Source organism: Sorex araneus, chromosome 9 (genome assembly GCF_027595985.1).
Source record: "Sorex araneus isolate mSorAra2 chromosome 9, mSorAra2.pri, whole genome shotgun sequence".
NCBI classification, from domain to species: Eukaryota; Metazoa; Chordata; class Mammalia; order Eulipotyphla; family Soricidae; genus Sorex; species Sorex araneus.
Window position 1 is genome coordinate 11510922 of NC_073310.1, and position 15275 is coordinate 11526196.

A 15275-nucleotide genomic window follows, 5' to 3' on the forward strand; every position below is an offset into this window, starting at 1 on the left:
ATTTATCTTTCTTTGGAGGCCATCCCTGGTGGTGCTCAGGGCTTACTCCTGGCTCTGTGCTCAGCGGCCCAGGCTCAGAACTTGGTGCTCCGTGCTCCTGGTGGGTGCTCAGGGGACCAGGCATGGAACTCAGGCCAGCCACATGCAAGGCAAGCAGCTGACCCCCGTCCTAGCTCTCTGGCCCCCAGGAAAGGGCTTCTGAGCTGTAGATCTTGGGGGAAGCGATGGCAGAACTGCAGAAACTCCTAAGCACACGGCCCGTGAGTGGAGGCACAGGGCCGCTCTGCCCTTCTTCACACTTTCCAGGACTTTCCTGAGCTGTCTACCTTAGATACGAATTAATTTTAAGGTCAGGGACACAACTGTGCTTCCTGGATAGAAATGGAGACATGAGTGCTGGTCCCCTGGGCTCCAGGAAGACTGGTCTGCGGATGGTCGAGGAAGCTAGAGAGAAACCGGTCTGGGGGCGGTCCAGGGTTCAAAACCCATCCACTTGTCTGCACGCAGTTTCCTTCGTTGGAAAAGCAGAGACAGAGCTACTGGCTTGTTTTTGATCTCAGGAGCATCTTACCTGTGCCTCAGCGCCACTCCGGTAGATGGATGAGGACGCAGAGGTTCAGAGAGCCCCCATCCCCCACCCCCAGCACCTAAGAGCGCTTTCCAGGCTCAGAGAGGGTGAGCCACCAAACCACGGTCACCCAGCTTCACCCGACTTCCTGTTAAAAACTCACAGGAGATCTGTCCCCAACCCTCACCTCCTTTCACCAGGCATCTATCTAGGGAAGAACAACAAAGACATTGCTGTTTACTCAGTGCCCACCGCCTCCAGGCCAGGGGGCCCCCGGCACCTCCCCCGGCCAGTTCCATGAATTCTCCAAAGAACCCCTCCACCCAGGTCTGCGGGTCCCCCGAGCCCATTTTACAGATGAGGCCAGCGAGGCGGGCGCGGCGGTGCGAGCTGGGCGGCAGGCCCGGCTCCCCGGAGGCGGTGGGAGGACCCGGCGGCGAGCAAGGGGTTAAGCGCAGGCCGTGCTGAGGCTCCGCGCGGGGCGCGCGCCGGGCTGAGACGCGCTGCTGGCGGCGGCGGGGAGCGGGGCGCGGGGCGCGGGGCGCGGGGGAGCGGGGCGCGGGGCCGAGCCGTGAAGTCCGGGGGTGCCAGGCGGCGGCCAGCCCGAGCCCGGCGGCCGCAGGAGCCGGCGCCCCGCCGCAGCCCGTGCCCGGCGCGCCGCGGGCCCGCCCGGGCATCCCCGGGGCGCGCAGGGCTGCGCGGGGGGCCTCGCCGCGGCGCGGGGCACCCGCAGTGCCGGGCACCGGCCAGCTCCTCGCGGGAGCGCCGCGTCCACTTCCTCCTCCCGCCGCTGCCCGCCGCCGCCGCTGCCCGCCGCCCGCCGCCCGCGGGGACATCGCACACGCGCGCCCGCTGGCCCGCGGGGACAATCGCGCGCACCCGCTGGGCGCCCCGGGCGCGCGGAGACAGACCCCGGGCGCCGGCGGGGCTCAGCGGGCAGAGTTTGCAAGTGGCCGAGACCCCTCAGGTAAGGGCTGCGGAGGAGCCTGGGCGTGGGCCGAGGGTTTCCAGGAGGGAGCAGGGGTTGCCCGAAGGAATCCGGACCCCCCCTCCCCCAAATCTGGGTGTCTCTGTCCACTGGCTTCGCCCCCCCTCCCGCAGATGGTGGGGCGGGGGTGCGGGGTGCGGGGACTGGGCGCCCAGAGCCAGGTGAGTGAGGAACCCACCAAGTGGCAACAGCCTGGCGCTGGGTAAATGACAAACTTTCTCTTCTGGGCCAGAGGGAGGGACAGCCCAGCTCCTGGGGGCCCTGCTCGGTTCGTTCTCCCCGGCCTCCTGCAGGGCCTCCAAGACAGGCATCCTGGGGGCTTCCGGGGATCCTTTAATTTGGTTCAGACAACCCCCCCACACTTCCTCCCTGCCCCCCCCCCAGTTCAGAGCTCTGGGGGAGAAGGGGCTGATGCCGTTTCCAAGTTGGCTTTACTAGGTGCTCGTTGGGGCGAGACTCTGGCGAATGAGGCGCGGGCCGGCTGGGGGCTGGCTTTGTGTCCAGCGTGAGTGCGGGCTTGCTGGTGTCCATTCTGCCTGTGTGTGGAGAAAGGACGCAAACAGGAGAGGGGGTGCCCCCGCCAGATCTCCGGCATCTTCGCCCTTCCAGCAGACCCGAGCATCTCTCCCCCTCGGAGCCGGCTCACCACCTCCTTGGCAGAGACGCAAGGAGAGGCCGCCCGGCTCCAGTTCCTTGCAGCTCTTGAGACGAGAGCGAAAGATTGGAGGGGGGGGACGGGCAGTTTCCTGGGGTGCTCAATGGGGCCATTCAGATGGGAGCCTGCAGAAGTCTGAACTTCGCAGCTCGGGCTGGAGAGAGGCGCCGTGTTCTTACCCCTCAGCTTTGGGGGGTTGTGGGTGCGCCCCCCAGGGCCCCCAGAGTCTTGGCCAGACTGGCCCCAGGCAGGGCTCAGACCAGCTTGTTTTTCCTCCTGGAAGGAAGCCGTGCGGAGGCTTCCCTGAGGCCGGCTTAGAGAGTGGGTTTCCTTGCTGGAGCTGCAGCCGGCCCGGTGGTGGTCTGGGGGGGTGGTGGTCTGGGGGGCAGGGGCAGGCTTAGTTTTGTGACAAGTGTCCCCATTGTTTCCCGAGAGGGTGGGCCAGCAGCTCCTCCCGGGCTTCCTTTCTCCCCGCATCCACGCCAGCACTGCTTGTTTTCATTCTTTCGGATGTGGTGTGTGAGGTGATACCTTATTGTTGTTTCGATTTGCATTTCCTTGATGACCAGGGAAGGTCAGCAAGTGTCGCTGGCCTGGCCTGGCCTGGCCTGGCCTGGGAAGAATCGCGTTACACGCAGACTGTTGGACCTGTGTGCATCTGCGGGCCTCCTGGCCTGGCTGAGGTACCTGGCAGAGGACTAGGCTAGGAGCTTCTTTTCCCCGCTGCTGACACCCCAAGATTGCTCCCACATATCCAGCCAGTGCTTGGACGTCCCGGAGAAAACCAGTCTTGGGTGTCGGGAGCTTGAACAGCGCATCTGCCCTCATTTTGCTGTGTGACTGTGGGCAAACATCTAGCCCTCTCTGATCTCCGGTCCAGTTGCTGCTTCTTGTCCAAGACAGCCGTTTCGTGGATCTTGAGCTATTCAGTAGCTTTCTGCCTGGGCAATCGAACCAGAGATGATCTTTTGAAAAAACCCTGGAGGTGGTAGAATTTAGTGTTGGAGAAACCAAAGACCCCGTGTCCAGTGGGAATGTATGTGCGCATCCCCTCCAGCCTGTGCTCCAGGTTCTGCCCCTGGAAAGGGGCATTTCTGGTCTTTCCTGCCCCGGTCAAGGAGAGGGCCTGTGGGGCTGGGCACGGGCTGGGCACGGGGGCACTCAGCCGAGAGTAGAGGAGACTGGCACTCCGGGTTGCTGAGCTGTTGTTCAGTGGGTCTCGGGCCTGGGCAGTGGGGGGCTGTTTCCCCCGGGGAGCCGGCCCCCTGAGCACCAGGGGGTGTCGGGGCCCTCCCTCTCCTCGTCCCCCGGCACCTGCAGCCCCACCCCCTCGGGCTGCCTCAGAGAAGCTCTTCTAGACCCTCGGCTCCGACTGGGGAGCCCAGACGGCTGGTGGCAGGGCTGCTGCTGCTGCAGCGTCGCCATGGAGACGGAGGTGGAGGTAAGCCGTCTCCATGGTGCTAACTTAGCAGCTGTGTAGGCACCAGGGCACAGCACTTCCTATGCCTGGTCCTCGGCACCCAGAGACTCCGGGGAGGGTGCCTGGTGTGTGCGTGTGTGCGGGCCGGGGAGAGGGGAGGGGATGCCGTCACCTCGGACAGCTGTGTGCCTCCCCGCGCCAGGCTCCGCGTGCCCGCTGAGAGGCTGAGGGGGCAGGGAGCGGGGACAGACCCCGCTGCGGCTCGCAGGGAAGAGGGGGAAGAGGGGACGCAGGCCCGGCGGGGGTGGGGGACAGGCTCCTGGGCACACGGCCGGCCGCTGGCCGGACTGGGGCAGGAGCAGGGCGTTATGGCCGGTGGTTCTGCAGACACAATCTCTGAGCACCAGACGCTAAACAGTTGGTGGCTGGGCAAACACCCTGAACGAGTGTGACTTTGAGTGTGTTGTGTGCGAGCGCGTGTGCGTGTGTGCGTGTCGGGGTGAGTATGTGCATATGTGTGAGTGTGTGTGCGTGAGTATGCATATGTGAATGTGCATGTGTGGGAGTGTATGTGCGCATGAGCATGCACGTGTGTGTGCATTGTGTGTGTCTGTGTGTACGTGTGTATGTGTGCACATGCACACAATGTCGGTCTGAATATGTGTTGCTGGCACTGTGTGCCTGTGGATTTCTGCAGTGTGTATGTGTGTGCCTGTGTGTGTGCATGTGTGCTTGTGTAAGTTTGTGTGCGCCTGTGGATTTCTGTGTATGTGCATATGTGTGTGTGCCTGTGTGTGCGTGTGTACCTGTGTGCGTATGTGCATGCCAGTGGATTTCTGTGTGTGTGCATATGTGTGTGTGCCTGTGTGTGTGCATGTGTGCCTGTGTGCATATGTGTATGCCTGCCTGTGTGCCATATGTGCGTGTGTGCATATGTATGTACATATATTTTCTGTGTATATGTGTGTGCCTGTGTATATGCGTATGTGTGTGTGCGTGTGTGTGTGGGGCTGGTGCGTGTCCAGCAGTCATCTGTGTGCATATTGCATGTATGTCTGTGACCGAGCAGGTGCTGGTCATTTCTGTTGCTTGAGTAGCTGGACAGGCCTCCCTGGGGTGCTGGCTTTCGGGCTGTGGTGCTGTCTGCTCATGCATGGGCATTTGTGCACACACAGGGTGTAGCCGGGTGTGAAGTTGTGCGCCCACCACTGTGCTTCCCAGTGCTCTGCTGTGTGCCAGGGTCCGGACAGCGCCGTGCCTGCCCGGCTTGGGGCTGTCAGATGCGGGACCCCTCAGCTCCGAGAGTCTGTGCCCGGGAGTGGGGGCTGGGCTGGAGGATACATTTGATTGCAACTTTGTGTCCATGCCAGCCTGCACACCGGGGTGTCTGTCTCACCCCAGGCCCTGGCCTGGCGCTGGATCTGTCTCCGGGAACCTGTGGGCTGGGCGGGCGGGCAGGCCCCCTGCGTGTCTCCGGAACGGTGTTTCTGGCTGCCGTGGCGCCCCTTCCGCGTGCTGCGTTTCCCGGCCTGTCTCTGGGCTCCGCTGCCAGTGTTAACTCGTGTGCCCGAGGAGCGTGCATCTCTGCAGGTGTGACGGAGTCTCCTCCGGGGTGTCAGATGTGTGCATGTGTGGTGGGGGGGCGGCTGTAAACACAGCTGGGAGTGTCTCAGCTGCAGAGAGCCCAGAACCCTTCGCAGCGTCGCCCGCGTGCCCGCTCCTCAGACGGGAGCCGGCTTCCTGCCGAGCCCCTCTGGGTGCTGTGCTGTGCAGCATCCCGCCCGCTCCCTCTCCCGGGGCCTCTGCAGCCCCCTCGCCCCGGCCCCAGCCCTGCGGTGGCTCTCCGGGCTGCTGGCAGCTGCGGGATGCGCAGGTATCGTTTCGGCAGAAGGCCTGGGAGCGGGCCGGGCACGCAGGCGGCGCGGCAGCCTAATGAGGAGCAACTTGTTTTCCTTAAATAAACAAATCAAGTGAGGAAAGAAATTGCCCGAGATTAATGGCTCCCCAGAGCAGGTCCAGATGCTGGGAAGATGGGCTGGGTCCCCGGGGACTGGCTGCCACTGGGACCGAGGGTGGCTTCCGGCGTTTCCCCAAGAGCTGGGCCGTCAGGGGCCCACGTGGGAGCCTGGGAGGACAGGCGGCCAGGGGCCCGCTCTGAGGTGTGTTTGGCTATGGGGGGTAGAGCCATGGCTGCCCCGGGGCCTTGCTCCCCGCTCTCTGTGCCCTTAGCCCCCGGGCCTTTGCATGTCTCTGCCACTCCAGGGGCCAGGCAAGGGAGAGGCCTTGTCCCTCCCCGGGAGGGGACCGCTTACCATGGTTGGGGCGGGGTGACCCTTCCAAAAATAGGCCCCCACTGACCGCCATGGCTCTGAATGTCGGGGACTCCCACCCCGCAACTCCTGCTCTCCCCTCAGCTTAATCCCGGAACAAAGGCATGGCACGTCGGCCCTGAGCACACGCCTCGGGGTGGGCCTGGCCCAGCCAGGAGCCAGGTGGCCACAAACTAGTGTGTCGAACGGGCACTGCTCATTGGACGCCCTAGGGCTTGGGGCTGGCCCCAGTCCACGGCCTGTCCTTGCCTCTCCATTGGACCCTGACATGCCTTCAGAGCTGCCTAATGAACTCCTGTACTTCTCACCAACCGCCTGCCCCCCGCCCCCCAACGTTTGCTCCTCGAGCACTTTTGACTCATGCCAACATCACGGAATAGTATTAAGGAAAATGATAATAATACTCTGAGCTGGAGCGATAGCACAGCGGGCAGGGCATTTGCCTTGCAAGTGGCTGACCCGGGTTCAATCCCTCCGTCCCTCTCGGAGAGCCCGGCAAGCTACCCAGAGTATCCCGCCCACATGGCAGAACCTGGCAAGCTACCCGTGGCATGTTCGATATGCCAAAAACAGTAACAACAAGTCTCACAATGGAGACGTTACTGGTGCCCGCTCGAGCCAATCGATGAGCAACGGGACGACAGTGCGGCAGTGATACAGTAATACTAATACTCATAAATAGAAATGTTTCTGCCATGTTTTCTAGATACAGCCCACTCTGCCAGGGACCCTGTCAGTGTCCCAGCCCCCCCTGGATGGCTCTGCTCTCCCCTGTGGGACTCTGCGAGGCTGGGGGGGGGGCGGTGAAAGGGCCTCCCAGAGCGGCAGGTGCAACATTCGAGCTAAGACCCCTGGAACGACGACGTCCCCACCCCACCCCCCAATGCCAGGAGACACGTCCCGTGTACCTGACATGGAGCCACACTCGGCATTTTCTCCTTAACGCACCTGGCGGTGGGAGGCACAGAGCAAAGGACCACCAGGGCGGGCCAACACAGGTCTGAGCCAACACAAAAGTGGGCTGGGTGACAGGGATAGATGGGCTCATGCATCCAACCTTTCATTCATTTGTTCGACGTCATTCATTCATTCATTCATTCGTTCGTTCGTTCGTTCAACCTCAGAGACACCTATTGCTGCTTGGAAATAGCTCAGTGCCTGTCCTCGATTCTGGGGACTGGAGACACGGGGACAAGCCCACCCCTCGGGGGCTCACGGGCCGCAGAGGAGGCAGGAGAACCAGCCGGCGCGCTGGGCAGGACGGGGCTCTCGCTTGCTCTGACCCGTCCTTGGAAGCCACTGCAGCCGCTGTCTCCATCCCAGACCGACGTGGGGTCAGAGGAACACGAAGGCCGTGGGCTCGGGCGAACACCGAGGGAGCCCCGGGCAGGGCTGCCTTGCCCAGAGGTGCCGGCCCCGGGCCGGAGCGGCCTAGAAGCTGGAACGACTTAGCACACGGCAGCAGCCGGGGCTCAGGTCCAGCCCCCCGAGAGTCTCCTGAGAGTCAGATTGTGTCGGGACACTGTCCTGTCCCCTGGCCTACAGATGACCGGTGGCCGCTGTGGCCTAGCTCTGTCGGGGGGCCACACCTGGCTGTGTTCAGAGGACACGCCCCGCCCTGGTGGTCCTTTGCTCTGTGCCTCCCCGCCGGCTCACACTCTCCCCGGCCCGCTAGAGGCACCATCCAGCCACCGATGCGAGGAGGTTCCTCTACATGTCCAGGGCCATGCAGCCGGTCAGCGGGAGGACGGCGGCGACGTGACCCCGGGCGCACCCTCCCCGCCCCCGCGCCTCCCCCGCCTTCTCACTCTCTTTGCCGGGTGGACACGGCGAGCTATTTCGGGAAGCCTCCGAGGGAAAATCTTCTCTTGCTCTCATTTTTTATTAACGTGCGAGTGACACGGAGCAGGCCAGGTCAGTCCCCGCAGGCCGAGGGTGGCAAACCTGGGTGAGCAGGAAGGGCCGGAGCACGTCTCGGGGTGGGGGGTGTTGGGCACACTCATCCCGTTGTGGTTTGTTCGGGGAGGCACACCCAGGGGTGCTGGGGACTGTTCTTGCACGGGTGCTGGGGACCCGCTTATGGTGATGTTCAGGGGACTGTGAGGTCCGGGTCTTGCAACTCAGGCTCTTACGTGCCAACCATGCACTTTAGCTTTTTGGGTGTTTTTTTTTGTTTTGTTTTTGAACCACATTAATTTAGTAATTAAATTACTTCAGAGAGTCTCTTGCCCGCACGCCTGGCTGTCTTCCCCGGGGCCCCTCGGAGGGGATGGGCTCCAGCTTCCCTCCCCACCCAAGCAGAGCTCCCGGCAGCTGAAGACCACCGGAACCTAGCTACAGCCATGCTGGAGGCCCCTCTCCACACGTTCAGATGGGCCTCACGTATGAAGGTACCGGCAGAGGAACCCAGGTGTGTGTAATCCCATCAACGGCCAACATCCAGAGACTTAAAAGCAAGCTCCCAGAAGATATCTTATAACCTGCTTCTCCCTCTGGGAGAAACTGGCAAGCTTCTGAGAGTTTCCTGCCCACATGGGAGAGCCTTATAAGCTTCCCATGGTGTATTCATATGCGAAATCCAGTAACAAGCTGGATCCCATTCCCCTGACCCTGAAAGAGCCCCCAGTGCGACATCATTGGGAGGGCTGAGTCAAGATAGACTTCTAAGATCTTAGGGAAAGGACGAATAGAGAGGTTACTGAACCCGCCCGAGAAATCAGTGATTAACGGGATTTCGTGATTGTGATCGTGAACCACACTGGGCAGCGCTCAGGGCTCACTCCTGGCTCTTCGCCCAGAGATCACCTCTGGCAGGCTCAGGGGACCATATGGGATGCCGAGCGTCGAACCTGCTTGTCTAGGTTGCTTTCGTGCAAAGCAGGCTCCCTACCTGCTGGGCTGTCACTCCAGCCCCCACTCTGGCCCTGTGAGTCAGCTCTCTGGTCCCTCAGATGGGTTTGGAGCACCGAAAGCCCATGAGCCTCCAGGAAACGGGGGGAAGGGGGGGTGGCGGAGGGGGGTCTGCAACTTTTGCTGTGAAGATGAATGTGGAAATTTCTGGAGACAATCCATGACTCATGTTTCTCCTGCTTTTGGGGTTTCCCCTCGTCAACTCCGCTTTGCTGGGGTGCCCTGATGTCTCCCTCACCGAGTGACCAGAGACAGGTGAGCCAGTAGCTCTGCTGTCCCCCTCCCGAGTGACCGTGGTGCACACACTAGTGACAGGGACTCTTTGCAGCTGGAATCTGCCTGAGGGGGTGGGGGCAGGGAGGCGGCCGGGGGACCTCTGGCGGAGTCAGACCAGCCCTTTGGTTTCAGTCTTGAGTGTCCGACTCTAACAGATGCGGGCCGTTTGCCCCGATACTCCACTCTGTAAAGCCGAAAGAGAAAGGAGCGTCACAAGGCAGCCACCGTGCCCAGATGGGTAAAGCACTGTATCACTGTATCACTGTCGTCCGGTGTTCATCGATTTGCTCGAGTGGGCACCAGTAATGTCTCCATTGTGAGACTTGTGGTTACTGTTTTTGGCGTATCGAATACATCACGGGGAGCTTGCCAGGCTCTGCCGTGTGGGCGGGATACTCTCGGTATTTTGCCCGGGCTCTCTGAGAGGGGCGGAGGAATCGAACCCAGGTCGACCGCATGGAAGGCGAACGCCCTACCCACTGTGCTGTCACTCCAGTCCGATGGGAAAAGAGTGTCCATTTCTTCTCTGACAGGCTGTCGATCCTCCCACCAGGCTCCTGATCTGAGTCCCGAGACCTGCTCTCCCGGCCGTCCAGCCAGTGGGAGGAGTGATGGGGAGAGTGTAGGGGCCAGGAAGCCGGGACAGCGGCCTGCATCACTGCCCTCGTGAAGAGAAGCGGCTTGCAAGGAAAGAATCCCAGTGGGGCAGGGGCAGGGGCAGGGGCAGGGGAGCAAGCGCCCTGCCCTGCTTCTCTCGTAGCCGCCTCCCTCTGGCAGTACAGTCAGACCCAGCCCCTGAGTGCCGGCCGGGGCATAGCGGGGACGTGGCTGGCCACTGTGGCTGCTCAGCCAGACTCCCGCTTCTGTCCGCGTGCCCAGGCCAGGGTCATCCACGCCACCCAGGATTTTCAGGGAATAAACGAAGTGCTTCTGTGTTTGCTGCCCTGGGTGGCTGGGAAGTTTCCCTGGGAGGAACGTTTCCTCTGTCGGGGGCACTGGCTGGTCTCACTGCGCCCTGAAGGTGTGGGGCGCCTGGCGGTCACTCAAGCAGCAAATAGTCGTGGAGGTCAGGCAGATCCGAGCTCCCATCTCAGCCCTCGAGCAGAGGTGGGGGAGGAGCACGGGGTGTCACGGTCAGAGTGGGGGGCAGGCACAGGATAGGACTGGCGCTTCACGGACACTTCCTGTTTGAAGGCTGGAGAAGATGGACAGATGGATTATGGAAGGATGGGTGGGTGGGTGGATAGGATGGATGGATGGATGGATGGATGGAATAGATGGATGGACGGATGGATGGGAGAGTGGATGGGTGGATAGGTGGATGGGTGGATGGATATAATGGATGGATGGATGGAAGGATGGTGGGTGGATGTAATGGATGGATGGATGGATGGATGGATGGAAGGATGGGTGGATATAATGGATGGATGGATGGATATAATGGATGGATGGATGGGTGGGTGGATATAATGGATGGATGGATAGGTAGATGGATAGATGGATGGATGGATTGGATGGATGGATGGATGGATGGATGGATGGATGGATGGATATAATGGATGGATGGATGGGTGGGTGGATATAATGGATGGATGGATAGATAGATGGATAGATGGATGGATGGATGGATGGATTGGATGGATGGATGGATGGATGGATGGATGGGTGGATATAATGGATGGAGGGATGGAAGGATGGGTGGGTGGATATAATGGATGGATGGATGGATGGAAGGATGGGTGGGTGGATATAATGGATGGATGGATGGATGGAAGGATGGGTGGGTGGATATAATGGATGGATGGATGGATGGATGGATGGATGGATGGATGGGTGGGTGGGTGGATATAATGGATGGATGGATGGATGGATGGATGGATGGGAGGATGGATGGGAGGATGGATGGATGGATGGATATAATGGATGGATGGATGGGTGGGTGGGTGGATATAATGGATGGATGGATAGATGGATGGATAGATGGATGGATGGATGGATGGATGGGTGGATATAATGGATGGAGGGATGGAAGGATGGGTGGGTGGATATAATGGATGGATGGATGGGTGGATATGGTATGTAAAATGGATGGGTGGATGGATGGATAAAAGGAAGGATGGATGGACATAATGGGTCTAGTGGACGGATGGGTGGGTGAATGGATGGGTGGATATAATGGGTATAATGGGTGGATGGATGAGTGGGTGTGTATAGCCAGCGAGTATAGCCCGAGTCCTAACAAGCTCTGTGGACGGGACTTTGGTATAGTGGGCAGGTGGGTCCTATTCCTGTTGGACCTGCACAGTCCTTGGGTGAGAATAACGGGCTCAGTTTGTGTGAAGTAGGGAGGGTGTGTGCCTCAGTTTGCTGGTCTGTTAAACGGGAACGATGGGGATTGTCTCCTTCTAGAACTGCTTCTACAAGTCCCTGTAAGGCACCAGGTGCAGGGGGACAGTGGATGAAAGTCCAAGGGCTCTGTGAGTCCTGGGCCCCCCCACCCCACCCACCCAGAGCAGCAGGATTCCAGCCTCTGCAGCCGGCACACAGCTGTCCCTGGGGCCAGGGGGCAAAGTCAACAAATCCGCTTTTTAATCTGCTTTAAACTGTGGAGCCGCCTTTCTTCCAGCCATTGTCACGGGTGGCCTGGGGGCGACCTGAACTTTCATCACAGAAAATTTTTAATTAAAGGAGTCTGGGTGAGTGTGTGTGCCCGCAGCCTCGAATCCCGCCCTGGCTTGATAAGGCAGAATTAAAAATGGCCCCGAGGGAGGGTGGGTGAGGGGGAATGCCCAGGAGGTTGATCTTTCTCTCTCCTCCTGGCACCCGGCTGGTCTCAGGAATAATTCTGCATTTCATCTGGCCGCCACAGCCGCTCCCTCCGCCCCGAGCTGTCGGGCACCCCAGCTCTGCACAGAAGCTGCCCTGGGCGCCCCGGCTCAGTTCCTGGGGGCACGCGGGACCCAGGCCCAGCTCAGGATAGGGATTGGAGCGGGGTGTGTGTGGGGGGGCACCCCCTGCTGTGAGGTTCGACTCCTCCCAGCCCAGAATGAATGACTTGGGTCAGAGGGAAATCAAACTCGGGGTTAATACGTGGGGAAATATTTGGGTGGTTACTACATGGGAGAATCATACGTGGGCCTGGTACTCGCCAGGGCTCTAAGGGCAGTGCCAGGGCCCAGCCGGACCCTCTCGCTCCCCTGTGGCCAAAGGGGATCTCCTGGGTTATGGAGACTAGGGGTTCAGCGCCAGGCTCCGCTGGGCCCCCGGAGACTCGTGTCAGAGCGTCCCCCCCTCACCCCTACTTCCCTTTCTCCCTCCTTCTTTTCTTCTCTCTCCCTTCCTCCCCCTCCCCCTCCCCTTCTCTCTCCCCCTCTCCTCTCTTCCTTCCCCACCTCTCCCTTCCCTCTCCTCTCTCTCCTTCTCTTTCCCCACTGCCCACTCTCTCCCTCCCTCCCCCCTGCCTCCCCTCCTCCCCCCTGCATACTGTCTTCCTTCTCCAGCTACCCACCTCTCCCAAGCACAAATGTCCACCAGCGGCAGCAGTAAGCTGCCATCGGGCCTTCATGGCTGTTGTTGGGTGACGGGGACAGAGGCCGAGCGGGGGTGGCGCGAGCGTCCAGGGTGGTGGGAGAGCCCTGGCCCCAGGCCGCAAAGAATTCAGCCCCCCTTCCCCAAACTGAAGCCCACTAGCTCCGGCCCCTCGTTCCCCACTCAGGAGCCCTCCCTTCTCCCCATGGCTCACCTCCAGCCCCGGGGAGGGGGGCAGGGGGAACCCAGGGGACAGGACAGAAGGAAGGTAGGTGGCGACCCAGAGGCCAGGTGGCCCCGCGCCTAGCGCAGCCCCGGGCGCCCTGGAGTACGGGCACCCTCACCACCGCCTTCCCTGAGAACCCGCCACCGCCTTCCCGGAGAACCCGGAGATTCTGTGCGACGTAGCCGGGCGTCGCTGCCGAACCCCAGTTCGGTGCTGCTCCAGCGGACACAGGACAGACGGGGGTGGGGGGCCTGCAGCGGGCTGGGCGGGCTGGGCGCAGAGGGCACCCGTGCCTCCCGCCTCCCGGGGCTGCCCGCCGCAGCGCCGCCCGCGTCCTAACAAGCTCTGCGGACGGGCCTCCCCCGGGCAGCTCATTTGGCTGCTGGAGCTTAGGAGCGTCCCTTGGGCCTCCTGCTCGCTCCACGCTCTTGGTTTCCCGGGTGAAGCTCCCCCTGCGGACGCGGAGAAGGGAATTCAGCCCCGACCTTTCTCGGGGAGGGCCCCACCGGGCTGTGTGACGGGGGCCAAGACGTGGCCCCTCTCTGGGCCTCCATCACCGCAGCGTGGGGGCGCCCTGGAGCTCCTGCTGTGCTGACAGTGCCAGCGCCCGACAGAGCCCAGGGCCCTGGACAGTGGGCGGTCACCGCCAAGGGCGGCCTCTCCTTACCCCAGCAGCCCTGGCGCGGGTGGTGTCCCCCTCACGGCCCCCCTTCTTTTTTGGGTCACACCCGGCGATGCTCAGGGGTCACTCCTGGCTCTGCACTCAGGAATTACCCCTGGCGGAGCTCAGAGGACCCTATGGGATGCTGGGAATCGAACCCGGGTCGGCCGCGTGCAAGGCAAATGCCCTCCCCGCTGTGCTGTGGCTCCAGCTGCCCTTTTATACAGGTGAGGAACCAGGCTCTGGAGGGAGAGATGCAAGTGTTGCAGCCGGGCCCAGAGTCCGGCCTCTTGCTCAGCGCCCGCCCTCCTGTCGGGGAACCGTTGGCATTCGCGCCCCTCATCCCAGAGGAACCAGGGACGCCCTCAGTAACAGTCCAGCTGAGCTCAGCTACTGCTTTGCTGTGTGACTCTGGACGACTCCCACAACCTCTCTGTTGTACCGTTCCCCCTCCCCCTCCCCGCCTCCCGGGTTTTCCTGAGCTCCCAGGACTGGCCTCGCGGCTCAGCGTCCACCCACCCACAGGATCTGGGCAGACAGACGCACACAGCCTGGTGCCATGCTCCACCCCACGGTGTCTCCTTGGCGGGACTGTGTGCTCGGGCGTGCGGGTGAAGGGGGGAACGGTGTCTGGGTGCCACCTGGCCTGGCAGTCTGTCTTCCCCAGCGTATCCCACGTGTGCAGCCGCAAAGCCAGGCAGAGGGGGGCTTGAGCTGCTCGAGGAGGAGTCAGGGTTCCCCTTCCCCCCCACCCCCGCTCGCCCCGTCCTGGAGCTGGGGGTCTAGGGACTCCGTCGGCGGCTGGGCCCCGCCGTGTCCCCAGGGGCCCAGTCCAGCCTCGCCTCTCCCTCCGTGGGATCTGTGACCGCAAGACACGAGGGCCGGAACCTTTCCAGGGAGGACCGTTGTCATCATCAGGGGGAAACCGCAGAAAGGGCCCAGCTGGCGGGGAGGGTCGAAGAGACGGGGAGAACCGGGATGAGACGAGTGTCCGGCCTGCAGAGACACAGCCCCGGCCCGGCCGCCTGTGGGCCTGAGAGCAGCCACCGGGGAAGGAGCTGCCGGCCGGGGGAGGAGCAGGTCAGAGGTGCCGGGGGATGGCCAGGAGGGACAGAGCCCAGGGATGCTGCGAGCCAGTGGGAGCCCGGGGAAGGGGCTGGGGGAGAGAGTGCAGCGGGGGCAGGGGGTTGGGGAGGGCAGGAGGTTCCGGGTTCCGGTTCCGGGGAGCAGAGAGGGGGCCTGCGGCTCCTGGCCTGGTTGTCTGTGTGCGCCCACCGGCTCTCTCTGATCCATCCGCTCTGGGGTTTGTGGGGTCACAGTTCCCAGGATGGGGTCCGCCGCCGTGGCTCTCGCCCTCCCCAGAGCTGTCTGGGGGTTGGAAGAGTCAGAAGCAGCCTTGCCCCTCTGGTTCCAATTCCCTCGGACCCCCGAGAGTCTGGGGGACCCCTGCTGGGTCGGTGCCGGACAGCGTGCTAGGGGACAGTGCTCCCCAGAGCCAGGGCCAAACTCTTTTACTTCTGTCTGTTTTGAGGGCCACGCTCAGAGGGGCTCAGGGCTTGCTTCTGGTGTTTGTGCTCAGGAGCCACTCCCGGCACAGTGCTCGGGGGGACTGGCTTTGGGGCTGGGGATCGAGCCCGGGTGGGCCATGAGCACGGCGAGTGCCCTGCCCGCTCTCGCCCGACCCGTGGGGTGCCTCAAGCTGGCAGGCTTGGT

At 62.1% G+C, this 15275-nt stretch overlaps 1 protein-coding gene across 1 annotated transcript in view; it reads left to right on the forward strand.

Annotated features, from left to right (window-relative positions):
- The first annotated feature begins 1252 nt into the window (after positions 1-1252).
- The window catches only part of WSCD2 (WSC domain containing 2), a 79067-nt gene continuing 65044 nt past the window's right edge, over positions 1253-15275 (forward strand). The window contains exon 1 of the mRNA XM_055146771.1: positions 1253-1535. The gene's annotated coding sequence lies outside the window, so the exon portion shown is untranslated. The remainder of the gene's footprint in view (positions 1536-15275) is intronic.